Source organism: Anomalospiza imberbis, chromosome 6 (genome assembly GCF_031753505.1).
Source record: "Anomalospiza imberbis isolate Cuckoo-Finch-1a 21T00152 chromosome 6, ASM3175350v1, whole genome shotgun sequence".
In the NCBI taxonomy this organism is placed as follows: domain Eukaryota; kingdom Metazoa; phylum Chordata; class Aves; order Passeriformes; family Viduidae; genus Anomalospiza; species Anomalospiza imberbis.
In genome coordinates this window covers 25,676,494-25,704,194 of record NC_089686.1, presented here as the reverse complement: position 1 = coordinate 25,704,194, position 27,701 = coordinate 25,676,494, and the positions used below count along the sequence as shown (strand labels likewise).

General features: G+C 39.7%; 1 long non-coding RNA gene across 1 annotated transcript in view; it reads right to left on the bottom strand.

Moving 5' to 3' along the window:
* The window catches only part of LOC137475553 (uncharacterized), a 39,177-nt gene extending 11,917 nt beyond the window's left edge, over positions 1-27,260 (bottom strand). Inside the window, exon 1 of the long non-coding RNA XR_010999946.1 lies at positions 26,935-27,260. This is a non-coding gene — a long non-coding RNA (uncharacterized lncRNA). The remainder of the gene's footprint in view (positions 1-26,934) is intronic.
* Positions 27,261-27,701: the final 441 nt, after the last annotated feature.

Below are 27,701 nucleotides of genomic sequence, written 5' to 3'. Positions count from 1 at the left end.
TTCAGGAAATTTCAAACTATTTGAATGTTTTCATTATGGCTATTGGCATATAATCATATATTGCTTTACAGCAGTTCAGATAAATAAAAAGCCTTGCTCTTATAGCATTATTTTTCTGAAATAATAATTTTAAAAACAGTCCTTACTATGTGATTTCAATAAAAATAGAAATGGAATAGGCATCCTCAGTGTGTCTGCAACCTGCAGGATTAGGGAAGGATAGGAACCTCAGCTTGGACTTTGCTTGATTGTTTTCAGGGAATATTCTGCCTCCAGAAGAGGCTATGAGCTCTAGAGACTGTGAGAGTGATCACAGCAGAATGTGGGTAGGTATAAAACCAGCACCTTTTGTGGGGAGAGGAGGAAAGGACCGAAAACATAGTAGATCATTCAGAAAAGGTGTCCTGAAATTGCCTGTTTTTTTTTTCTTTTAAATCAAAGCCACATTCTTGAATCTTAATACAAGGGAAGCATCTGTTATATAATTAAATGTTTCAAAAATATCTGAACTTTCATCTCCAGAATCAAAGGCAACAAGCTTTTTCACTACAAATCTATTAATTATATTAAGGCTCATTAAAGACTTGGGAAATTAAAAAAAAAGGCTTTATGCTCAAAATTCCCAAGAGAATTATTCTCTAGACCTTTACTGACACCTGTTGCTAGAATCAATCTGCAACTTCCCAGTGAAAGGGGGTTTCAGTGCAAAGTGCTGAATCACTGCAACAGCAAAAAAAACCAGTCCAAAACCTGGCAGAACATAAAAGGCTGCAGCCCACCACCTGCCAGGCTGCTCCAGTACCCAGCACAGGGACACTCCCCTCCCCCATCTGACACTTGTTCCAGCTGGCTCTGGCCACACCAGGGATTTAGGAAGCCCAAAGAGCTTCAAGTGAGTCGAAGTCTGAATCTCTTCCTCCTAATCGTACTTTCTCTCCACATATTTGGCTACATAGGATTAAAAAGCAATGCAAACATTGTAGTAAAAGTAGCTTGCCATTCTCTAATTCCAAGTATTGATGTACTTGATGAGCTGGCAACAGGCTTGGGAGGCTACTGTTTGCCATCATCACACTTTGCAGGAGGGGCTAAAATATGATTAAAATATGGAATTCCCAGAGGATGGAAATCAACAGTGGCTAAACAAACTCTGCCTTACCACTTGGGTTTGCTGTCCAACAATCAGAGAACAGATATTTTTTCAATGTACCACTGAAACTAGACACACTTATTTTATAGTGCCTATGTCAGTCACCATGGTAGATGCTGTAGAACTATCACAATCGACAGTGCTTTTTGTTCAAGGAAATCAGAAACTGGGAGAAGCACATCATACTGGCATCTAGAAGCAGAGGGCCATAATTCTGATTAATGGTGAATATCCCCAGCTAATCTGTGTTAGAAGATGACCTGTGTGAGAAGACAAGTGTGCTTTTCCTTACGTGGCTGTGACAGCACCAGAAATGTGTTCAGAAGAATACCCTGGGCTGTACCATAGCTACTGGGGGCAGAAAATGAATGCATGTTTTATTAAGTCAAATTCTGCATGGATTTAGATCAAGAAGCCCTGCTGAACCCATCAGACCACATCACTTGCCAATGGAAGACCATGGAAATTCCACCGATTGCATCAGTAGGTGTAAATTTTGCCTATTCCTGCAAAAGTGTCCATACTTTTTGAAGCTCCTGTAGTGCTAACCTCCTGAGCCAGTTCCAGAGTGCAATTCAGCACAGACTACAATGCCAAGGACAGAAGTTAAAATTAAGGAGAAAAAGAGGGGGGGAAATTACTGAGCATGCCTTAAAATAGACAGTCATTATATTTAGATATTGCAAAGATCTCTTATAATTTTGAAATTTAATCATAGAGGTAATCAAATCTGCTACAGCATGCTTTCTTCATTGCCCTTTCCTTGACCCTTTAGGACTTTCTTTGAGCTGTTGGGAGCCACTTTCCTGGCGCTGCCTTGCAAGCACCTGCTTTGCTGCAATTCAGCCAACAGCCTCACCCTTGGAAAACAGAGGAGAAGGGAAGAGCTGTCAAAGATAAAGCTACACTAAATTAAGTGTAGCTATTGTTTGTAGTTGCTCCTGCAAAGCTAAAGTGCATTACTGTTCTGAGGGTGGATACAAAATATAATGTAAAATGCATTCATTGTATAGCTGGTTCAGAATTCCTGCTAATATTGAGATTTAAATGAAAGAAAGGAGAGAAACTTACTACATGTAATTATAGGTACAGGGCCTGGCAAAATGCCATTATACATTTAAAAGGAGGAGAAGGCAGAAACTCTTAAAAAAGCACAGAGTCAATGTAACACCTCAGAAAACAAGGAGGTGACTGTGAGAGAATGCCAAGTTAGCACACTTGTCCTGAAAAACTCCCCCTGCCCTGCTAAAAACAGCTTCATTCCAGGGTGAACGTGCCATCTTCTCATACAAGAACACAAAGAAAGAGCACAGCAAAGCAAAACAAGAATGCACATTACTTCTAGTCCATGAGAACAAATGTTAAAAGGCAAGCATTGTGCCAAAAATCCCTCTTATTGTCACATAAAGACTTACTGAACAAAGACTGTTTGTCTTCGTTAAACTTTTTTTCCTATACCTTGTACTTGGCGTGTCAAAAGTTGTTTAGTGGAAAAAAAAAAAAAAAACAAAGCTAAATCATTCAAGGCTTTGGGGTATTTTCTGCTTCCTTTTCATCTTTAGAATGTTGAAAATTCAGGTACTATCTTTGCATACACCACTATTCATCTTTAATTTAATAAATGATCTCTTCAATGTATTAATGGTTAGCAGTGCATATAAATTAGCATTTATAAAAATCAATTACATTGTCTCATAAGACAGAGGAGAAACCAAGACCTTCATCACTGGATCATTTGTATTTATCTGTTAATTATAAACCTTAATTGTCTCTTCTTATCAGATTCATTTGCATAAATTGCATAAGTTTAATGTTTAACAGGTTTTAATACCAGAATACAATTATTCTTTAAACATTCTTTGTTGAAATATTCATTATTAATTACAGTATTAAAATTAGAAGTTCTGATAATTGACCTTGGCTTCTCCTTGGCTCATCATCATCTGTCCATTGAGGTCATTTATCTCATGATTATGCATGCTTTGTGGCTCCTTATTACTGATGCACTCAGTTTTAATTGTACTTTATAGCCTGTCACATTTCTCTGAATTTTGACTTAAAGCAGAATATTATGCAGAGTTCCACAAAAGTGGACTTTTTATAGAGTATTCATCCTCTTAGCATACCTACACATAATGACATAGTGGGTGAAAGCACTTTTGCTATATATGCACTATTAGGTACAACTATTTCTATCCTGGTGAGGATAGGCTTCTTTTCAACAGACGACTCATGAAGAGAGACATTTAAGCTCCCAGCTAGCCTTAGGGGAAAAAAAAAATAATTAGCCAGGCATTACATTTGACAGGTCATCTAATAGGCTCTTGTTGATCATAACTGACCAGACATCTCTAGCTGCCCTTTTCACTTTAAATACTGTTGGGAAATAATGAAATAAGAGAAAAGATGTCTAAGACCAAATGTTGACAGAGGTATTCACCTGAATTTGGCCAACTTGGATGTACAGATTTTTTTGAAAAATCATGCAGTGCAGAGGTGAAAACAAGTGGGTTTTCTCCACTGTCAGATCATCCTCTAAGTTATACAGGGATTTACTGTGCTGGAGTTTTCTTCCAGTCAAAATTATTCACGCCATTCAGTTAAATAAATAGATAACATCAGATATATGCCCAAGGAGAGAGACTAATATTTAAAAAATATTAAACAAGGCTTTTCTATATTACCTACAGTTGCTATTATTAAAATGCTAGAGGGTGCCTCAGGTCAACAGCTTATAGCATATTCTTCATAAGGGAGTCTGGTAAGGAAATATTGAGTCCAGTCTACTTGAAATTTTCAGTTTCTCCTTTGACTTACTTGTGCTTCCTAATTCAAAGATTCAAAGCTACTGAACCCTTGTCTGAAAAGCATGAGCAATGTATTTCAAGCCAGTTGCTGGCACCAGGGTTTCCCGAGTTCTGTTTTCAAATTCAAGTAAAACCTGAGAGTTACTCTGTGCAAATCATCTTTTTGCACCAAGGACTTTCTTCTGCTGGGATTTCCAATGCAAACGTGTATGCGTGAATCAACATAAAACAAAAAATCAGTACAGGATGTTAGAGTCATTACAACTGATTTGGTGGATCTTCATCATTACTTACCTGTCTGAGAGCACACATATTATGACTCTAACTGATGAGGAGCCTAAGGAGAACTGGTCTGGTTACTATCAGGTCATGCAAAGTAGAAGTAATAGGAAATTGTCAATGCTTCCTCACACAGTCTTACAGGTGACTAACTGAAGGAATGCACAGAACAATTGTTATCCAGTCCAGCCAATCATCTTTGTAAGAACTTGAGGCTGCTTCTTGATCCCTCAAAGGAGACCAATACTTGGCACTAATTTGGAAAGCATTGTGGGTGGAGCATTAACAGCTCTAAACTACACCCTTTGTTGTGCAGTGGTGTTGGAGTCCAGGACATCCCTCTGGCTGCCCTGGCTGTCTCGAGACCCAGGCAGGGGGCTCGGGGACCTTTGCAAGAAGTTAAAAACACTTGTGGCTTTGATTTTAGCCTGTGGGAGAGGCTGCCAACTCTGTATGAGGAATTACAAGCCAAAAGAGTTTGAGTAGTGTAATAGGTGAATTGACACAGGGCAGAAAAGTAGAATTTTGGGGTTTTTAGAATGTAATTCAGGGATACAAGATGGAGGAATCTGGGCATGTCCTAGCCTTCTTCATCTTGTCCTCCATATCTTGGTGTGATGGTGACACTTTTCTATTGGTTTAAGGTAGAGATTCACTGTCTAACATAGGTGATGGGAATTGGCACAAATCTGTAAACATACTACATGTAATTTTGAGTATATAACGTGGGAGCTGCCCCAGGCTCGAGGCAGACAGTTGTAGGTTGGGTTGGTTTAGTCAGGGATTTTATTATTGTTAGTTAGGCTTGTTCTTTGTACCCCTATCTTTCCCTCACAGTGGTTTGCTCCGGGTTGTTTACCATGAGAGCTCACTTGTCAATCTTCTCACTCCTCCCAGATTTTCTCCTTATTTGGTTCTGTCAGTCAAAGTTTGTTCACTCCCTGTCAGGTGTCAATCATGTAACCACCCCCAGAAAGTTCTGTGTCAATCACCCCACCTTAGCCTTTCTATTTGTCCCAGAACGCTGTACCCACTTCTGTTATGCTAACATTGGTTGTTATGATCCATGTCACTCCTCTAACGTTTGTCCCCATAGGGCGAGGCAGGTTTCCACCTCTGTCCACCCACCCCCTGATTAATCTGCTGTAACCTTTTATCCTGTTGCCATTTTGCCTTGCAATGAGTTGAGGGCGATTCTCTCAGACCACGCATGGGGGAATAAAAGTTCTCAGTTTCACAGGCAGAGTGTCCTTCTCTCATCCCTTCACTTCCTCTCAGCGTGAAGCTACCAAAGCTGCTTACCCACACTGGGGCACTCCGCAACCCTCGCGTGCCTGCTCACATGGCGGCTACGGCCTCACAAGGCAGCGCTAGCTGGCACTCTTACTGCTTGAGGTCGTAACGGGCAACTGCCGCAGCAGACTGCTATGGTTTCTTTACTAGACAGACCACGGCAGGTCAGAGAGAGAATGTTATAGATAAGACAAAATAAACAACCTTTAAAACTCGACCTCATGCATTCCAGATCTCTTTTTCAGCTGCTGGGCTAGGGGAACAAGGACTTTTACGATTTCGGGGTCATTCAAAGCAAGCAGACCCCGTCTCAGTGGGAACATAAGGATGTCACAGAAATCTGCAGACTGTCAGAGGTTGTTTCACAGGCAGTTTTCCGTCACTCTCACCCTCTGTTTAGTTTCCTTCCGAGGAAACCAATCTAACTGCAAGACGATTCTATTCCAGGCAACTCTATTACCACTGCCCAGGAGTGCCAAGCACTTGGCAATTCACCATTGTAACATCCACATACATGGAATTACAGTCAGCCTGGTGGCTGCTGATCTACAGCAGATCTAATCCTGCCTCAAAGAACACACTAGAAGATGACAGCCACTCTTGCCTCCATGAGCATTTTCCTGGTCTGCCTAGGGTTAGGGTTGCACTTGGGGTTAGGGTTCAGAAAATCACAAAGCCCAGAGCTCCAGGGACACTGCAGCTGCATAAGTCCTGCCAAGGCCAGAGCAGCACTGCCCCAACATTGCTCCCTCCACACTTTTCTCCTTGCAGGCAGCATAAGCACTTTCTGGTAATCAAGTGTGATATTTTTAGGCTTTTCTATACTAAGTTCATCTAGCAGAAAATGCTTATAGGGAGTTTTTTGTTTAGGCTTTTGTGGTGTTTTTTTTTGTGATTCTCTGTAGTGGCTGGCCAGTGAGGCAGTTAGTAGTAATAAAATGAAGGTGGGCTGACAGGACAATCCAAGTGCTACATTCTGGTCTTGCTACCTGGGATTTCGTGAGCCCTCTGTCAAAGCTCTCACATATGTTTTTCTTCAGAACACAGATTTTTTCCTTCTATGTACAAAGAAACTCATTCAACAGGCTTTTCAGCTGCTGGGTTCAATGCCTGTAATTTCATTTTAAAAATGAAGAGGAGAATCTGACACTTCAAATACGGAATGTTTGGCTCTTTTTGTGTTCCAATCAGTCAAATCTAGGTTGCCCAGACTGTCTCCCCTGGGTATGAAATGGAGGTCCAGCTTATTCCCCTCTGCAAAATACCTCCCTTTAAGTCTGCTGTCCAAGTCCCTCTGCTGCCATTGTGCCATGTGTGCCAAGGAGTTGCAAATGTACCTCACTTCTACTGAGCTATTTATCTCTCTCTGTATATTCCCACTTCTTGTCAGTCATATAAGGAGCAGATGAGGGAAGTAGGGTTGTTTAGCCTGGAGAAAAGGAGGCTCAGGGGTGATCTTATCACTCTCCACAAGTAACTGAAAGGAGGGTGTAGCCAGGTGGGGCTTGGGCTCTTCTCCTAGGCAACAAGTGACAGGACAAGACGAAATGGCCTCCTGCTGTGACCTGAGTGGTTCAGGCTGGACATCAGGAAGAATTTCTTACTGAAGGGATGGACAGGCATTGGAATGGGCTGCCCAGGGAAGCAGTGGAGTCACTATCCCTGCAAGGGTTCAATAAATGACTGGATGTAGCACTTAGTGCCATGGTTTAGTTGGTTTGGTGGTGCTTGATCAAATGTTGGTCTCTGTCATCTTGAAGGTCTTTTCCAATGGCAGTGGTTCTATGGATCTATCTGTCTTTTCTGACTCTACCTCCAGGGTCAGCTGTAACTGAAAGAGTCATTCTGGTCAAACTGCAAACATTTTTTGCTTCCCTTTTCCACTTTGAGGGACTCCTTTCTGCATGCATCTTTTGGCCAGCTTACCAGAGCTGTTGTCAAGATATTAAAACTACATTGTCATTGTAACTTTACACTCACTTGTCAATGCTGCTGGATGCGCCAGCTACTAAAGTAATTTCCTTTTGTCATTGCATCAGTTACGTCATCCCCAACCTCATTACTCTAAGTCCTTCTGCTCGTTGTCATTCTTAATGGTCTTCAGTTTGTGAACATGTCATTCTTACTTGGAGCAGTCAGGAAGATAGAAAGCTACTTTATGCATAGAGTTATCGCAGAAGAAAACATGGCCATATAATCACACAGCTTTTTCCCTCCCAAAACCTGTACAGTGTCATTACAAAAATGTAATGTCCTTGAAGCAAGAACTGCACCACGCTATGTACAGTTGTCAGGGTCAAGCCATGCAGGGTATTTCCAAGAACAATCACTGACACAATGATGATCATGCTGACAATGAAGGATAATTCCTCCTGATTTCATAATGTGATCATTCACAAAGAGTACACCAATATTAGATCTGCTCCAAAGAAGTCTGGCATTTTTCTCAGCTGTCACTTTGCATGAAAAAGCCTCTCACCATGACAATTAAAACTTTGGAGAGGCCTGTTTCAAGAGGTAGAGCAGGTAAAGTCTCCAAACAATTAGACCCAGGTGACTCTGGTGCTAGACTGTAGAAAACCAAGGTCTTACTCCATTGCCAAAGCTGAAACACTAGTTCCCAAATTCCCTTGCAGTCAACCAGATTGCATTCATCCCAGTATAAGACAGGATGAACACGTTTAACCCTGAAACCATATCTTACTATCCTCAATACTAAGAGGTTTTCCCTCTTTGCCTCTAGAATATACTGACAAATACTAAATCCTTTTTGGTGATTATGTAGAGCCCCATTCATTACATTTATGGAGAAAAAAAAATCCCATGCTGACCTTTAAGAAAACTTAACAGAGCCTTAACAGAGGCCAAGTTTGTTTTCTCAGTATTACATCTGTATGTTGGAATACTCTGATCCCTTTCTTTTCCTGGAATACAAGCAGGTTTCACTTTTCCCCTGTGTATAATGAAAGTATTTACCCTCTGGCCAACTCAGATAGTTGTTTCTGAAAATTGTTTTTCTCTCTGGTTTTATTGGGCAATGTAATTATTTGAATTGCATGAGAACTGTCTGAAGAAAATCTGGGATATCAAGCCCATCAACTCACAGATTTCCTAGACAGTCAGGGGCTCTAACAAAGCTTGCTATCTTTTTCTTTGCATAACAAGACAATAAAAGTGCAGTCATTTAAAGAACCAGTTTGCAATGTTGAGACATGCAATTTAAAACGCAGTAACTCAGTTATGGGGAACTTTAATATTTAATGTGCAGATTAAGTGCACATTTAAAAACTCGTGAATGCATGCAACTCATGCAAGCTGCAGAACATACTTTGCTTTAACACAGGGTCCCTGGCACTTCAGAAGGATGAAGCAAAGAAAACAACACTCCTTGGTGACCTTATAATCCTTGCAGCTGGAAGGAGTATCAGACTCTTCCTACATCACAAGGTAAGTTTACATTCACCTCCAATAATACGCTTACCCCTCATTCAGACCCCTAACAACAAAAACTGTCGTCAAGAGAATTATGGACAAAAATGTTTACCAATGAGCAACAATGGCAGCACTGTGTCCCTGCAGCATGTAAAACAGACAATTGATCTGCATCCTGCTTCAGAAAAGCAAGCAAATGAAATAAGAGGTAGTGGAAAATCCAGAAAAGCCATTAGGTCTTGTTTAAAAGCAGGTAATAAATATATCAGCAAAACTGGGGCAATGAAGTCACACTCTGTCACTTCTCATAGCACCCTGCAGCAGGGACAGACATGATATTTGCTTTGCAAGAAGGGTCATGGTAAGATGTTTATGGGACACTTCTGATTATTTTGAGCTTCTCTGACTCCCGCTCAGCTGTTCCTATGCAGAGCCCCTCTACTTAGCAGGATTCAAGAAAGTCCTCTTGTTCCTACACTTAGCAGTTACATGTCCAACTAAAGCTTTGGTCATTGTGCTCCAGAATACATCAAATCTGTGCTGGTTCTCCACACTCATGGCCTTTGCTGAGGCCTTGCATGAAACTTCTGAATTGAAATGGCTAAGAGCTAAATGCTGCTGCCCCCAGTTTCTGTTCTTAAGCCACTAAGAAACAACTGGTCTAACATTTCCAGAAATCCCACCCCAGGCTGCAGAGAAAGATGAATCTTGTGCATAACCTTTTCAAATTTAAGAAACAGCTTTTGTTTGAGATAGCTTTTTGAATAAAGTAAAAAGCAAGTGGAGCAGAGCTTCTCAATAATACTGAACTTTACAATGCATGCAATAATTTAAGAGTGTGCTCAGCATGCATGAAGTACAGGCATTTAATATTAATGCTGTATCTGAAGTGCACAAATAAAAGATAATTAAGTCAAAAATTTAAAATAAACTTCGCACTTCTCCAGAGTGCAGAGTTCAAACAGAAGTATTAAAAAGGGGTCTGAAGTTGAATGTCATAGCCCTCTCTTTGCAAGTATTGGCTAATAAGCCAGATACACCCCATGAAAGTTAGAATCATGCCAGTGGCTTCAAAGAGGTTACACTGGTTCTAAGCATCCCATAACATTCATGGTTTGACACCTTATAATAAATATTTGGACTTCATTATCCTTCATAACGCATGAACACCTGGGTCTTTAATACTCTTAATCTTGGGTCCAGTTTAAGAGTATTAAAGTTCTCAATGCTTCTGAAATTGTTTTGATTTCAGTGGACCAGTAGACACAAGGATGGAAATCACATGTGCCAATGAGCTTAGCCAGTTACTACTACATGGCACCTATAATTCCATTTATAACCAAATGGAATATAAGAAAATGTTACACAAAATGCAGGACAATAATAGAAAAGGTAATAAGTGTGTTTTGTTTAGATTTTTTTTAACTAAAAAAAATCTAGAGTCTCATAATGATTACTTTTGTCAAGGATGTCGATAGGAGGACAACACATTAAATTACATGATGGGACTCCGAAGTGAAGACGGAAATTAGGTTTTCCACAGGCAACCTTTTAAGCAACTATCAGCAACATGGTGCTAGCACCAAGGGTCAGTAATTTTGGATTTAATACACAGGAAAACAAGAGACCATGAAAGAATATTTGCACATCCCATTTCAGTATGAGACAACTGAAGACACTGAAATCACTATCAAAATTAGTGACACCCTAGAAGCTGAATTTTCCATTAGCTGCAGGAAAAACCTTTCAGCCGTATTGAATAGCAATAGCTATTATACATGCTTGGATGAGGCAGCTTTATTTCTCCTTTATCAAGCTGGTTTTCTCTTTACTAACAGTCCTCTATTCAAGTTCTCAGAAAGCTACTTTTAAATACTCTTATATTTTCAGAGGCTCATGCTAAGTTTGCCATTTTCATCCAAGACAGTAATTTCAAACTGATGAACCTTTAGCTATGAGGATCTAAAGGTCATTTAGGGAGTGTTGCTTTCCACGTAGCTGATTCTCACCATATACTCAACTTCTATGCAGCCAATTTACTTCTGCACATAACCAATCCATTCCTTCCTGTCAGAAAACATTTTTATTTTACTCCAATCATTCTCACACATCACTGACTGCATGGGCTAAAAACTATTTTTGTAGATGTATTCAGTCTTTCCTTTCTCTGCTGTCACTACTTCAAGTGGAAAAGGATTCCAGTGTCTGGGTAATTTAACCCATTCCCAGGGATTCCTACAGATCACCACCATCTAAGTAGAAACACCAAGGAGGGTGTTAATACAAGTACCACAGACCACCTGCATTTATCACCACTCTTTCTGAATTCACTAGTGATGTTCTAGCTCTTCCTGACAGCCTTGAGAATCACAAAGAATGTATTGTCTTAGTGCCTTGTTGTGCCTTCAAAGATCTGAAAAACAACTTAGTGTTTCAGAAAAATTTGTTCCACTGTTTTCTGAAGCCTAAATTATCTAAGTTCTGGACTTTCATTACTCACATCATTGGAATACAATTCTAACTCTGTAAAAGTGTCTATTAGTAAAATTCAAGTTAAAAAAAAAAAAAAAAAAGGGAAAAAAAGGTCACAGAAGTCTCCACTTCTAAATCTCTAATCAGCTTCAAACCATAACTTGTGTTAGGTCTTCATTCTGCAGACTAGAGCTTGTCAAGCACAGTGTTGCTCATGTCATTTCCATGTTCTCATCACATTAATTAACATTTTAAACAATGAAAAAAAGTTTATTATGGACGTGTTTTGGAAATGAAATGAGCTCTTGTGCTCTCAAAAGAAGGAGGAGTTCTTGGGCTCTCACTTCAGCTGGCTGGGCCCTGGAGCATCTGCACACACATCCATGGCAATCACCTCACTTGGTTTTAGAGACTTATTCCGACCCTGCTGCAAACTCTGCTGCTTCTAGTGACATCCAGCAGTAGAAGCTGCCAGTGAAGCAGAGCAGCAGGTGTAAATGCTCTTCTACCCCAACTCACTAAATACCTTAGGACTTGGGAAAATGAGGTAAAAGAATCAGGTTATCAACTTCATTCCTGGCTGAAGGACGTCTTCAAGTTCCAGCCACTAGAAGACTCCATTCTTCTGTGTTCTTTATGGGCAGAGGCAAGATCTTTCCCTCTCTAAATGCAAAATTATAAACCAACTTGAACCCCAAATCTCAGACTTGCCAGGAAAGCAGCTATATCAAGTGGTGATTCAAGAGCCTTCAATGTGCCTAACTTGCTATTTTTAACCCATAGGACGGCCTATGCCAATTAAAATTAAAGTCTCAGAGTTTCTTACTAGCTGCATTTCAGGTCCAAGCAGTTTGACTCCCCTCACAAAGTATCAAACCCTGCCAAACACACAGAGAACAATTTTGATATGTTGACTGAATGATGCAAAGCACTTTTTTCTTTCTCTCTCTAGTTTAAAAATAAACGCCAGAGAAGATTTGGTAAATTTGGTGGGCATCATTTCTAGCACTCTTTACATTAAAATCTGCACAGCATGATAAAATACTTCTCTTCCCACTGCTGTATGCGTACTTGGACTAAGAAGCAGTTTCTGTTAAGCATATTTATCCTATTCTTTCCTCTTTTGCTCAGTGGAATTCTTGATAATATGTAACTCTTTGGAAGTCACATCAATTATTGCAATCTAAGATGCCATTTCCGGACTGAAAGTAAGAGCACCTTCAGTTTAGCAAGATTTAATAGAGGTTGTTAAGGGTGTCTGACATTTTTTGACCTTTGCTTTTCCCTGTCAGAGTTTGAATAGGTTTGATTTAATTAGGCAGAAACATTTTAAGAATTCATGCAAATGTAAAGGTTCAGAAGGAAGGATACATGTATAAGAAAAATTACCAATTCAGTATCTTCAAACTGCAGCCAAACAAATCATTGATGAGGACAGAGTCAACAGGAGAAATTTTATGGGTTGAAAACAAGGAAGAAATCAAGTTAGCACTAAATTACAGTTAAGTAAAGTCTGAAAGAGAGCCCAGTTCATGACCTTTTTTTAAGCTGGAAACATAGACAGTCTTTGGAATTATCCACACAGAAGCACAACAGTTTTTTCTGTCTGACCACTTCATCCCCTACACTCAGGATTGTTTTCCCTCTGAAGGAAGGAGCCTTTTCTCTAAGGGAGAAGGAGAAAGAACAGACAAATTCAAATGACCAGAAATTCCCAGACAAGCAAAGCTTTGGGATCCCACACAATCTTTCTCCAGTTTGGCTTGGAACCTGGAAAACAGGCACTGACATCAAGTTAAAAAGCATTTTCTGAAGCTGATGATCTGTGTAAGTCAGCTAAGAGCCAGCTGGGGGTGAGGGGTTCCGAAAACTTGTCTTTATTGGGTTCATTGTTCCTTACTGGAGTGTTAAAGGGGTCGTTTAGTCCCAAACATGATGTTTAGCTGCTGCTTCAAACTAGTACACTCTGTCATGACCCTGGCTTTTATTCTTGTCACCTGGCCTTCTTCCACACATTATTACTACTTCTATTGTCTCGTCTCCTAAAAATAAAGAGCCACTGACATAAAAATATTCCTGCTCTGTGCCTAATGGAAATATACAGCACACAGAGTGTCCCCAAAGCTCCATAATGTCAAAGCTTTAAGAGGATAATTATATTATATCCTAGGTCTAGGTTATTCCAACAAATGTAAACAAAACACTGCAACTTCAAAAGTTAACTGACCAGTAGCCCACATCCCATTATCAAATGGCTTATTTATCTGCATTACTTACAATACATCTTTTATTAGAACAGTCATTTTAAATCAGGTCATTAGCTTGGGAAAGAAAAATAAATCAGAGTATGATTTTATTATTATTTTCAAAAGCTTTATGGAAATCATTACATCATTTAGGCTGTAGAACTGAATCTTCTAAACTAATGACCCTCCTGTCTCCAGACCTGATATGTAGGTCTGCTGATTTATAACATGAATCTGATCTTGTGTAGGTGGAAACAGATGCACATACACGCACATATATACAAGTGAAGGTGGAGTTCTTGTAATCAATGGTGGCAGGAATAAAACTCCAAAACATCAGATTATTTAAAAAAAAAAGGTAGCTTAGTATTAGGGTATTATCTTAAAAGGAAAAAAGAAGTCTATTTAGACAATGGATAGGAAAAATTTTACAAAACAGATAAAGGTAAAAAATATTTCTCTCTAAATCAAGATAGGTGAGAGGCAGGGGAGGGAAGAATAGGAAGCCAGTTATCACAAAACCCCAGGAGATAACAGTGTGGAACTGAAGGATGAAAGCTTAGATAAAGGCAATTAAAGTATTTTCTATGGTGCATTAGATTTGGACTTCATTACAATTGTTGTTCAGAGTCCATACTTATACAAGCTAAAACATACTAGAGGTGTCCAAAGCAATTAGAATTATCTTTATAACTACAAAAACAGGTAGTCTAGCTCACATCCACATTCTGAGGCTATTGCTCTTTTCCACCTCACATTGGAGTGAACAGAGAAAAACCTGTGAAAAGAAACCAAGTAAACTGCACACCTGGGAAATGAAGGACTTCTGTGATTAAATTAAAATCTATATTAGAAAATGTGAATTACAGTCAAATGGAGAGGTGGGCTTTTTGAAACGAGTAAACCCCAGCACATGACACAGGATAATGCACTGGGTATTAGACACTACATAAAATGTTTTTCTTGAGTTCTTCCACACAGATACACAAGACTAAAGTAAAGCAGAAAACCTTCAGTGACAGTTGTAATGAAATGTTTACTGCATAACTGAAGAAAATAAGACTGAAAGATAAATAGAGGAGCGTGGCAATAAATCATATATTTGAAAACCAAACTATAGACTTTTGGCCAATAACAAAAAAATGGGGAGTTTATCTTGAACAAGTGGTACGGAATGAGAGCAGTTAAAGTAAAAGAAAGATTTGGGCGCCTTTTGCATGGCTTTGTGCCACGAACCAAAAATTCCTGCAGTTCTTTTTATGATAGCATATGAAGACTAGATTTATTCCAGGGGGATGACAATTCAGCCCACATTTTTTGACAGAAAGTAAAATACTCAGACATTTGCATTGACGTCTGCCAGGAACAAAAGTGAGTTTTAGGCAGACTTTTCCTTACCTCTTCTGAGAAAACATCAAAGTGTTGCTGCCAGCAAATTACAGCTCAGGGAATTGGGACTTTGCTTGGCCCACACAGAAGAACATGCACTAAAACTACTGAAACCAAATATTTGGTTTCTTCCAACAGCCATAGGAAGTTGAGACCCTTCAAAGGAAGTGTTGGTCTCAGATGCATCTTCAGCACTGTATGAAAATTCAGAATTGCTCACGACCAACAGTTGCCAAGCATTCAGTTTGATATGCTAAAGAATTTTTTATCATCCATTACTAACTTCTGAAAACACATGACTGAAACCAAGTTTCTTGGGGTTTTTATGTTTTGCCCGAATATTTCCATTGTTTTCCTATTGTAGCAATGAATACAATGCTAATACTTTACATTTCCCAAAATTCTGCACCAGAGCCATGCAGTAAATATAGACCTTAATTCACAGTTTTCCTGATGAGTCTCAAGAGCAACAGTTTTCAGTTCAGGGGAATTTGATGATCCAGCAGGAAAACCTAACAAATTTTGGCTTAGTAGCTTCCATAGCTCAAGGCATCCTGCGATAGTTCATTTCTGTTCACCACAAACTCAGTTATTAGCCAAACCCTCTGGCTATTGACCAAATTATTTCATGCTCTTGGGAAACATGGACATTCACTTCCATTTCATCATTAGGTGGAAATGAATGAACTGATTTCAGCAACTGAACACCTGAACCACTGCTTGTTCCTTCAGAAGAGGCCAAAATACAAATATTGAAACTAAATCTAAAATTTTTTGAAGTCATGCAACAAAGGAGGAAAGCAGAGCTGCTATACTGGCAAGTTCTTGGATTCTGAAAGCATCCTGAGAGTTGAAAGAGCACAGTACATGGGTGAAAGACCAAACCACCAAGCTTCAAAAAGAAAAGCAAACTGAAACTTCAGGCCTTTATCTGCTACCTTTCAGCCATGTAGATAGCATTCACTACAAATAACTACTTCCATTACATTGGCTGTATTTAGTTTCAGAGCAAAAAAGGGCCCTCAAACTTACCACAACAATTCATACTCCAAAGGAGACATAGAAGTGGAATTCAGTATTTGAAAAATAGTATTTCATGACTTAACTAGAGAGTTATCTAGGATGCATAGTCTGCAATCCAGTTATTTTGACAAATGTGGAAAGGTTTTCTGTCCCCGAGACAGGAAATATCTCCTCCTATTTTACTCTTTGGACTTTTGATTTACATATGGAACCAACAAAATACTAAGTGGTAGGACCTCCAGGCACAACACTGGAGGGAGAATGCTACCAAAATACATTCTGCATCCTGACAGATATCATAGACTGGCTTTCAGGTCACTTAATACTATTACAGAGTGTTCCAGAATTGCATATAACACTGAACCATGCCATCCTTTTTTGTTACCACAGGATATAGGACTCTGGCATATTTATACTTAGGAATTGTGCCCAGGATAGACAGCAGGCAACTGACAGTCAAAGGTGATACCATACATACCTGGTTCATTGTGTATTTTTACAGAAGTTTGACATAAACCACCTTAAAGATGTCACTGCTTTTCCTACGTGTCTTGACCTAATCTATATGAACATTTTATACTAGTGTTCTCCTTACCAAAAATTATTCTATTTACCTGGAGTCACACCTCATCCAATTTCATTCTCACCCTTCCTGAGAAACAAGATTTCTTCCCTCAGGCTTCACATATAGCAACCATAGGCCAAGTTTGCAACACCCACCAGCACAGCATCAAAGGAGATAAGTGTCTGTTGAAATATTTATAAACTTGAATTCCATGCCACAGCACAGACCCAATCTTTAAGGAACTTCCTCCTTATATGTGAGTTAGATAAACACCTATTTGAAGGAAAACACAACTAAGCTGTTCTGTGAAGCAGAATAAGGAAAGTAAATTATCCAGGCCCAACTCGCTCACTCTGAAGCTGTTACAAAGGCCATCAAAAGGACACAGGTGTGACAATACCAGCCAAACTCCCTATCTCGATGGAAACTTCAACAGGCTGTCTGATGACTGATACACCTGGAGGCCTGAATGTCCTAGGACCTCTAAAACAAGGGCATCCCTGCAGAGAAAGCAAAGAATTTCGTACTGACACTGTTGGGACTCTACACAAAATGCACCAGTTCCCAGCAGCGCAGCTGACAGACATCGCGGTGATGACGTGTACTACAGCGACCAATGGGAACACGGCAGGGGCGGACACGAGACTTTGGGGTGAGTGGGACCGCGAGAACGGGGAGACGGACACGGAAACCACAGGAGTAGGGGAAAACTCGGGGGATGCACGAGGGTACAGAGAACTGGAAAACTAACAAAGGAAAAACCCATAATGTGAACCCAAACCTGGGATGCAACACAGCAGGGTCACACGGGGACTTTTCAGTGACCCTTAGGTAAATATCTATTTATTAAACTACTGCAGGAAAGTTTTGCACTCGGTGCAGGCAGGAATTAAAGGAATCTCTGTCAGGACTCACTGGCACTGTTATGAGATAGACTAGCATGAAAGATCTGCTTAGGAGACCCTTACAGGCATTCAGCTGGAGGAATTTCAAATCCAGATTTAGTGAGGTGAAGAGTATATAACAACTAGCATCTTACACAGAGAGCCTGTGTTCATCTTGGCAGAACCCTGCCGCCCCTGCTGTCTGTCAACACTGCAACTACATCCATCCTCACCTGACACTTGGCTCCAGAAGACCACGTACACTGACAGAGTTTGGCTTCATGTCAGCTCAAGGCCTTGATCACACCCTTTTGCCACAAATCCTCTGCTCAGATAATGAGAATGTGGCACCTGCAAGAAGCCAAGGATGAGCTTAAGAAGAAGCCTTAGTACAGCAGAGGAGCACTCCTGTCAGCTTCTGTTGCCACAACACACGGGACCCTTTGCTGCATCATGCCAGTTTCACAACCCGTTTAATCAAGTAAAAATGGGACTACCAGCATGAATAATTCCTATTTCCAGATTCTTTTCATTTCCCTGTGCTGATTATATCTAGCACAACTCATGTAGTCACTTTTCTAGGAGCAAAACAATCTGGGTTAGAACAATTTTAGCCTACTGGAATTACTGAAAACTGTGAGATGAAAACCAAGACCATCTGAAACCTATGCAGTTAGACTAAAATATTGCCTGAAGGCATGTACTAGCTTTCACACCCTTATGCTTCTTCTGCCTCTCCCCTTTTGGCAACTTCACAGGCACAGATAGTCACCATTTAACAATTACTCTTACTCCATTTTCTTTGCTGCTAAATAAACATTACTTTAGAAAAGACAATTTATGAGCCATTCTACAATTAGAAATCCACTCTGGAAAAAAAAAACAGCTTGATATTAAAATAAGTCAAATTCCCTACTGAGATCAGAGCTACCTAACATGGGATGGGAATCCAGTTTTTAAAGGAAGTACTTTGATGAAGGAAACCACAGAGCAGTATACACTATGATATATGTAAAAAGAAATCCAAGTAAGTATTAGTCATTCTGTTGGTCAAACTAAACCGAGCCCTAGCAAAGCTTCTAGAAGTGCCTCAGGCAAATTGCAGTGTGTTTTAAGACAGAGTTATAAATTTAGCATAGGTATCAAAGAAAAGGGTACTCACTTAGTGGCAAGGAGTCACCTCACAGTAAACAGCAAGCCCCATTTTTAGCAGTAAATATAGAACAGAACTATGGAATCATCCAGGTTGGAAAAGACCCCAAGGTCATCAAGTCCAATCATTCCAGTAGTGTAAAAGTCCCGCAGATGGGTGAGAGAAACCACCCCCAAAGGTAATCTTATTACTGATGGCAAAATGGATATCCAGATATTTGTATCAGGCAAAGAAACAGTGCTGTTCTTATAATATTTATCAAACAGCATTTAACAAACATAACATTTAAAAATAACATGGCCATATAGGTGTAGAGATATAGAGCTGATCCTTGATTTTATGAGAGTAAATGTACAGAAGCCAGGAGAAAGATGCTGGTGGTAGGAAGGAAGAGTCAAAAAAAACCAAAAACCAACCAACAAACAACCACCAACAAGGAAATGTCTATTCAAATAGCTTCAGATGAAAAATTTGAGCGAGTGATATCATTGGATCCTTGTCCTAAAAAGTCTGTTAATATTGGCCTTCTCATTTGGACCTGCTGCCATTTTAGACCTTTTCACAGCAGGGACTCAAGACAAAAAACAAAGAACAAGTTAAGGAAAGAGGAACTCCATATGCTTAAGGAAGGTGATCAGAGGTAAAAATCCATTTAAGAGGCAGTAAAATACAGCTCCCAGCTCAAGAGAATAATTTTTTTGGGGAGCCCATTTCTAAAGGCTCCTCTTGAACCCTCTGAGTCCTCTTGTAGAAGGATTTGCAGATGTTTTCCCAACTCATAAAAGCATTATTTTAGAGGCATTTTATTAAAGCAACACAGACAGCAGGGGTAGGCTTACCATAACAATTTTACATGAATGACTATGTTTGAAACCCAGTTTCAGTGTTTCTGCACTTTAAAAGCTAGTGTAGAGATTTCTAGTTGCCTAAATAACAAAAGCAAAATATTCCTCCAGGGAGAAGGGAAAACATATTGAATATTTATTATCTAGAGAATAGTTTGCACTCCAGTATTTGCGCTTGGTTGATTAAGTGATGTGAATAAAAGTGGTAAAGGGAATTAATTTTCAGCCATGGACTCCATTAGAGCTTAGGGCAGTCCCTCTCCCTTGTCAAGTGAGAATGGAGAATGGAGAGGATATGGTGCAGAAGCCATGCAAACAACTACTTTTGATCTATGCTGTCAGTCAATGTGATTTATTTCCTGAGACACACAGTAAGTGCAAGACTTCAAGTCCCTTAAGCACAGGTGATACACACACACACACACACAGAGCCTTTTAGAAGTTTCATTTCTCAGTCCTCAAAATTCCTCTGAGCTGCTCTGCAGTGAGAATGTCACCAGGATTCTATAATAGAGCTACTATTACAGAGCAAAGGGGAATCTTTTCTTCATTAAGAAGAGTTCATACAATACAAATCATTCTAACATAATTTAAGAATCCTACAAATAATTCAAAATAACTTTTCACATAGTAAGCCTTAAGTAGATTGCTTCAGTGCTTCTGCCACAGCTCTGCTTTGGGCACTCTTCTGTGCAATCCTGAGCAGTTTTGTTTTCTGATGTATAATACACCTGCAACTTAATAGAGTGGAAGGTGTAATTAACACTCTCAAAAGTTAACAGAAATGTTTCAATGGGCAAGAATCTAGTTAAATGCATTTCCCACAGGCAGATAACTCTAAACATTATCTCATTCAAATTACATCACATTCATATGACTTCTGTCATATGAACATATTCCTGCGTGGTATACACAGGAAATAAAATTTTAAATAAATACTGTAAGGCCCATGTAGGAAATTTTATAGATAGACATCAAAACAGAGTAGGAGGAATACCTTACTGGAGGAAGTTAGGAGGGCCTGTTCTCCACACTGATTGACTCCAGTCCAGCTGATTGTTAAAGGGGGGAAGAAAACAACAAACAAAAGCCCAGATGTTACATGTAGCTGCTTCACTGAAAGATCCAGGTCCTACAGGGAGTGCCCAGTGTAAAGGCCCCACGTTGCACAGCAGAATCTCTCCAAGCTGAATTCGGGCAACCCCTGAGGAGAAGGCATGTTAGTTCCTCTTTTCAGTTAATCCTTGGCTTTTTTCCAAAGACCTCTCCAGAAAGGATAATTAATGCTAATTACAGGGTTTGGGGTTTTTTAAATGAAGTACACAAACCTCCATCTCTATAAAACTGGGCCCTATTAGATGCTGAAATAAAGAAATTAATGACTTCAAAGGATTATTTTTTTTACTAATTCTCTGAGCCATTCATTGCATCTTGCATCAAAAATAAGTTGTATGAAAATTAAATTGCTCTTAAAGCAGCAGTGGTCTCTTGCTTGTGAGCCAGTCTACGGCTCTGAACTTCTATCAGGGTTCTTAAAGGCAAGCGGGAGAAAAAAATAAAAGAAATAAATTTTTAACTTTAGAAAAATAACATAAAATGCATTTTTGGAGTTCTTGTTGAATTGCTCTAAACCAGTGATTAAAAAAACATAAACATATGAATGGTCTCTCTTTAAAAAGTCAAAGCCTCCAAATAGAGTAAATTGTTAACTTTTGTTTGTGCAATATTCACAAGTATGGCATTGTATTTATTTGTTGTAATCCTATACCACACCTTTGTTTTTTTCTTTTTATTTACACAACGATCATAAACATTCATCTCATTCTCCCTTTCTTCTTCTCTGACAGATTCCTCATGAATTAAGCTTTCCTTTGCACTGTGCTACATTTCTGGCATCCACAGTGGTATCCTGGGGTTGCCCAAGGCTAGGATTTGGTACATCCTGGCCATATTTCCAGAGTTCCTTCTGGTAGCAATGGTGGATAATTGAGTATTGCAGTTCCTGCTATTACATTTTGTTTGCACTGTTGTAGCTTCTGGATACCACAGTCAGGTGGAAGTATCCTATTGTGACAGACACTTAAGGGCACATGATGAAAAGATGTTCCTTGCTCAAAATGTCTACAATCCAGGCAAGACTGTGGATGGGAGGAGGAGTTGCATGTGAGGAAGTCACAATCCACAACAGAGCTGTCTTCATTCAAAGAGATGAGAGAAGTACAGCATACAATACTGTAACGAGTTGGAAAAGTCAGGGGGGAAAGATCAATTCAAATAATTTCTGCCACTTCATAAAATTTTTCAAGTCCACTACACAAGAGAACGAAAGAGCTCTGCTCTGAATTATTAGCATCTTTTTGTTTCAATTTCTTGTCCTGAAAATGCTGTCCACAGGAAGGTCAAAGCAGCAGGGTGGTGGGTGGTGGATTTTGCCCTCCCAATAGCTCAATCTCCCCTTCAATTAAACAGATTTGAATAACAAAACAACTTGAACATAAAGCTCAGATCTGTTCTTGCATACACTGTACATGAGGAAAATCAGCACCTGATGTCAGTGGAAGCAAATGGAAGCAGTGCCAGGTTAAGCTGTACCAAAAGCATCAGAAATAAATCAAACTAGTCCCCAGGCTGTCCACAGCAGAAGTAGTTTGGGTTCTGATGTGCATTTCAGACACGGAGACTTAGATATCCTTTCATAAATAGCAGCTCTTCTCCCATAAAATGATCAAAAAAAGATAGATAAAATATATATTTTCACTTTTTCCTTCTACCTCATCCATTGCAGATGGCACCTGAGCAAACAGTTGTCCTTTTTTAATAAAATTAACCCAAAAATATATAATCATGCATTTTTGATTACTTACACCTGAGCACTCATTTAAAAGTTCATATTATACTTTTTTGTTCATATAAAATGCATTATGCATTTTCCTGACTCACTTCCAAATACTGTGAGAACAAAGAGAAATACTTCCCAGTCATTCAAACAGCCAGAAATGTACATGACAATGTTTCAGAGGTTTAAAAAAGCCTTTTAGCTTCAGCTGAATGCTATTCATTTCTGAAGGCTCTACTCTTGGTAGTCTTTGTTATTTTATCTTTGAGGAAACCTTGTAAATGAGATTATAATGCAATATTACTAATTTGATAGATTGCAAAGGTGTTCAGGCTCAAAAGCAAACAACTTATTCCATTCTTAATGTAGACTTCATCTTTCTCCTTCTCATAAGTTCTTGAACACCCCTAAATGTCTACATATGCTCCCAGTTCCCCATCACAGCTGTTTGCACTTACACCAAGTGAAGCTGATGCACATGGAAATTTGACCACTGTGTATGGCAAACATGTTTATTTTTGTGTCATTATGTGACATGAGGGATAAAGGCAAACACTGAAAAACTACTGCTTCTCCCCACCACGTCTCTGTGTGCTTCCACAGCCTCTTGACTATCTCCTGTGCTTCCCTGTGAGTGAGATCAGCTCTTCTTTCTAAGTTTGGCAACTACCTTATCTCCTTCAGCTTGAGTAAGCTTACACCACCTTGAGCTGCCTTTCTTTTCAACTTTTTCCTGACAGAGTTCACATAAATTGCAGAGACAGCAAGGGTATGATTTATACCTTTCCTTCTAAGAAAATTATTTGCTTTTCACATTTTTTACTCACTGCTCGAGGCCAGCCTAATCCTGCTTTCCATTTGGTTCTGCAATTGCATGCACAACTAAGATAATCTACTGACATTTTAGTGTATTCTTCTGCATGACACCACCACTTGCATCCATACAGTTTCTTTTCTGTTCCCCACACTGCACACCCGACCCCTGACCAGATCATTTCCACAACATTAGGAAACATTTTTATTATGTACCTAGTCCTTTCAAATTAATCTTTACTCCTGTCCAAAGGTTTAGTAATATTGTATTTTAAAATGTTGTTTCTTCTCTGCTCTTTATTAATATCCACTTTAGGAAGTGAGTCCGTGATAACTTTATTACTCCCCAAGATGATTAATGAGGTGATCTTAAATATCAATAGCACAACACTAGCATTTGGAAAAACTATTTATATTACACAGCAAAAAAGCGATTTGTAACTTCCACATAAAACAACTCCAGAATGGAGATGTTTCCTCCAGTTAAGTCTTTGTTTATCTTAACGATGACAAAAGCAGACCCTTTTGCTCTGGGTTGCATGCTGTAGGTCTCCAACATGAAGTGGTTTACATCCACTGGTTTCAGCACACAGACACAGAATATTATCCTGTGAAATGAAGATGCAGCTCTGTGGAACTTCTGTATTTATAAATTAAGCTTGTAAATGAAGAAACTTTCCTGGAAGAGATCAAGACCCTGAAGTGTTCCTTTTCTAAGCATGGTTTGGTATCATACAAGTCAAAGATGGAATGTTAATGGGTTGCATATAAAGCTTAAGACAAGCTGATTACAATGAAGTCTGTTTTTGACAGGTACCATCCTGACACTGACAACACATTATACTCTGCCATCAGGTTTCTCCCTCTAGCAATTTGTTTTTCTACTAAATACATAAGCAATTTTTTTCATATAAAGAGGGAATTAAGCTACAGCTTCGCCTGTCCAAAACACTAAAAGCATAAAGCCAGCAGAAATAAAAAGCTAGGGTAAGAGGGTTTTACAGCTTCACCTGTCTGTTTGTTTTGCAGCTGCTGTTCTCATGTCCTTCCAGGGCAAGCTATGGTCAGAAATAGAAAATTACATACCACAAGGAATGTCTTATCAGAAATCCAAGCTATGCTGAAAGCAGCAAGTGTCAAAACCACAGCAAGAGCCTTTCTTGTGAGATGTCTCAGCTTAAACACCTTGAGCAGCTCAGATTAGGTTTACCAAAGCCTCTGGATATGATTTTCCAAGCCTCTCTAACTGTCCACTCTCAAACATGTGGATTACACTAGCTTGTTCAGCAGCCATTTTCCATCCTTTCTGCTGGGAGCTGACACACAGACATCCATTCAGCTTTCACAAAAGCAATCCTCAGCTTCCCAGGAGCAGCCAAGCCTCCTAAGGCACCCAGGCCAGCCTCACCTTGCTACTTGCCCAAGGAGGTCAGGGAGGGCAGCATCAGGAGGCTGGATATGAGCAAAAGAAAGCCAGCAAGAGCACTAGGGAGCAGACAGACAGACAGTAACATGCAGGAGTCCTGTTAGCCCAGACACTGCTGAGCTGCTGGCAAAGCCAACCCGACACCCCCCATTCTTGTGGCACTGCCAACCACCTGTGTATGACAAGGCCAGCCCGGACCTTCTATCACATCACAAAAAGATTTGATGGTAGAGACTATTTAAGAGGCACCAGGATAAAAATATTGCAAACTGATGAGCTCCTCAGAACTCATCTCTTTTCCATTAATAGCTACAGTATTTGCATGCCTTCTCTTGCCCCCTCCCTCAGCAAGGTCCCAGCAACCACAGAAAAGAAATACAAGCTATACACACTGGTCATTACTATCCAGACCACATTTTGGATTAAAAAATTCCTTCCTAAAACATGCACATCTATTTCACTAATACCAACACCAATTTTCAAATTTGAAGTGTTAAGAAAGACTGCACAAGCTCAGAGGAACAGATGAGAGGTGCACTGAATAGAATTTTAGTGCTGTTCATTGTCCTAATTGCAGTGAATAATACTTTGGCAGAAAGACCAGAGTCCTGATTGTTCCAGGAACTTCAACAATCAACAGACTATTACCTCACTTATTTACACCAGGGACCTGATCTTCCAGTCACATGAAGCACGTAGTGTGGGCTTTAAACAGTCTAATTGACTTGTTTGGCACAACTGATGTGCTGAGGAATGAACCTGAGACTGAAGCACACGTTCTCCTGCTAAAGGTTTTCTCGGTGTTCTGCATACTGAAATCACTCCAGCTTCCATTTCTTTTCCCCTCTAAAACACCTCTGATATACTCCCCGATGTCCTGCCACCCATCCATCACACTGGCATGATTTGATCTGGAAATTCAGTTTACCAATGGCCTACTTGCACAAGGGCCCAGTGGAGTTAGAAGGCACAAGTGAGTACCCCAATCACTTAGGAATGGCTGGAGAGGATTGAAAGGTTTGGCTTGGCTTTGCTTGCAGTAACTACAGAGGTGGTAGCTACATGAAAGCAGACTCATGAAGTTCAACCTGCCTCTTTTGCTTGCATTGAAAATATATATCCAAATGCAAGACTTGTGAAAGGGTAGAACATGTTAAAATTCCAGGTCTGCCCAGATAAACTTCCTTTGATTCATGGGTCATCTAGGGCAGTGAAAGCTAACAAGGAATTAACCTAGAACTGGAAATCAAATAATCCTATTTAATTTTGTGGTTGTTGACACAACTTGTTACATGTGTTTCCTACCAGAATAAATGAAATCATAGTCATCTGATTTCCAAATTACCATATCTATTGTTTCAGAAATACAGGGTGTAAATAATTGCAGTGCAATCGCCTATGTCTGGACCTCTCTCATCCGGAACCGTTATCAGGATTAGCATAAATTACGGTGCCATCTAATAATGAAATCACTGAACACTGATTGTGCCAGCTATTTAAACCTGTAATTATTGCTCATTAGAAACGTGTTTCACATTATTTGCCCCTTGCAGGCCCAAAGTTTTTATCTAAAGGCTTCTGTAAAGAATTCTACAGAGAAGACTGTGGAGAAACTTGAAACAATAGGCACAAATTTCAGCTGCAAAGACTTGACTGTCAAAAGAAACATGTTGTGGGCACCATTCATCCAACCTGAAAGACATTTTTGTATCTGTTACTGCAAAGGAAAGTTGCAACAGGCAAGAAAGGAACGTTCCAGTATCAATCAGACAGTATGAAGAATATGTGGTTTTCTGCTTAAGTGGACAGTGATTAGCTCACAGTGTTTGTTATCATAGTACACAATTAGCATAACAGACTCCAAATGAAACAAGCTCCTGACCGAGCCAGAGGGAAGGCTTTTTGGCAGCTCTTCTCATGGCTAGGTAGGGATAGACAGCTACCTGGGACACCACACCAAAGACAGTTTAGGACAGATGCCAGAACTAAAGCAAAAATGACTGTAACTCTTGCATACTCCTCTGTAAAGGGTTTGCAGAAGAGAGATGATTAAGACTTGTCAGTTGCCCCTCTGGATCAAGCTGTTTACAAAATGAAATGTCTAAGAAGAGGTGCACATAAGTGCTCTTCAGTCCTAATAGATATTTTAAATCCATTTTCTTTGACAGACTGAAACCAATTTAATTTTTGCCATCTTCTCTGCACTGCACATGCAAAAATTTTTACAGAGGATAAAATAATAGCTTTGGACACTTTCAGAAGCAAAAAAAGTAAAAAAACAAGAGAGGACAGACAAGTATATATCATTTTGAAAGACACACCTGAGTGCAAAGATCTCATCTGGCAGTGAGCCTATTCATCTTCCTTGATGACTCCTTCCAACAGCTGATTCAAGCCACAGTTTAAAGTTCCATTCCTGCAGTGAGTGGGTTCAGTAGAAACACAAACAAGTCAGCAGCCAAGGTACACATCCCCTACAGACTGCAGACTCTCACAGCAACTGGAGGCACACCTATGAAGGCTTGAGCACTCTTGAAAGTTTAGCTTGTATTAATGCTTCACAAAATGTTAGCAGCCCATCTCCACTTCAGCAAGGATGCAGAGGGCTCAGAGTCTGTCCATTCTCTGAACAAAAGGCCCTTATTTTACTTACCACAGGCTCTGCAACAGGGAGAGCCTCCAGGCTTCTGATAATTGAGTGATTCTGCCCAGCTTCCAGACACTTGCACCAACATACTGCCATAATGCAAGGCCAACAAACCTAATCATTGGGTGGGGCATTTAACTAATTGGTTCTGTATCCTTAAACTTCCTACCATCACCTGGCAGGTATTACAAGCCTTACCAGAGGTTGTAATTTGATATATACAGAATATAGGAGAAACTCTATCCTTCCTGACATGATGTGAATGCAACTGTTCTTTTTAGCATTCAACAACTAGCAGCTTCAAAAATACAATAAAATGCTTTCTTGAATGTGTGGAACACAATATGTTCAAAAAGTAAGCCACAACTGTTCTGTTGACAGGTGTTTGCAAATAAAATTAAATATTCCAGGCAAAGACAATCTAAGCTTTTTGTACCAATA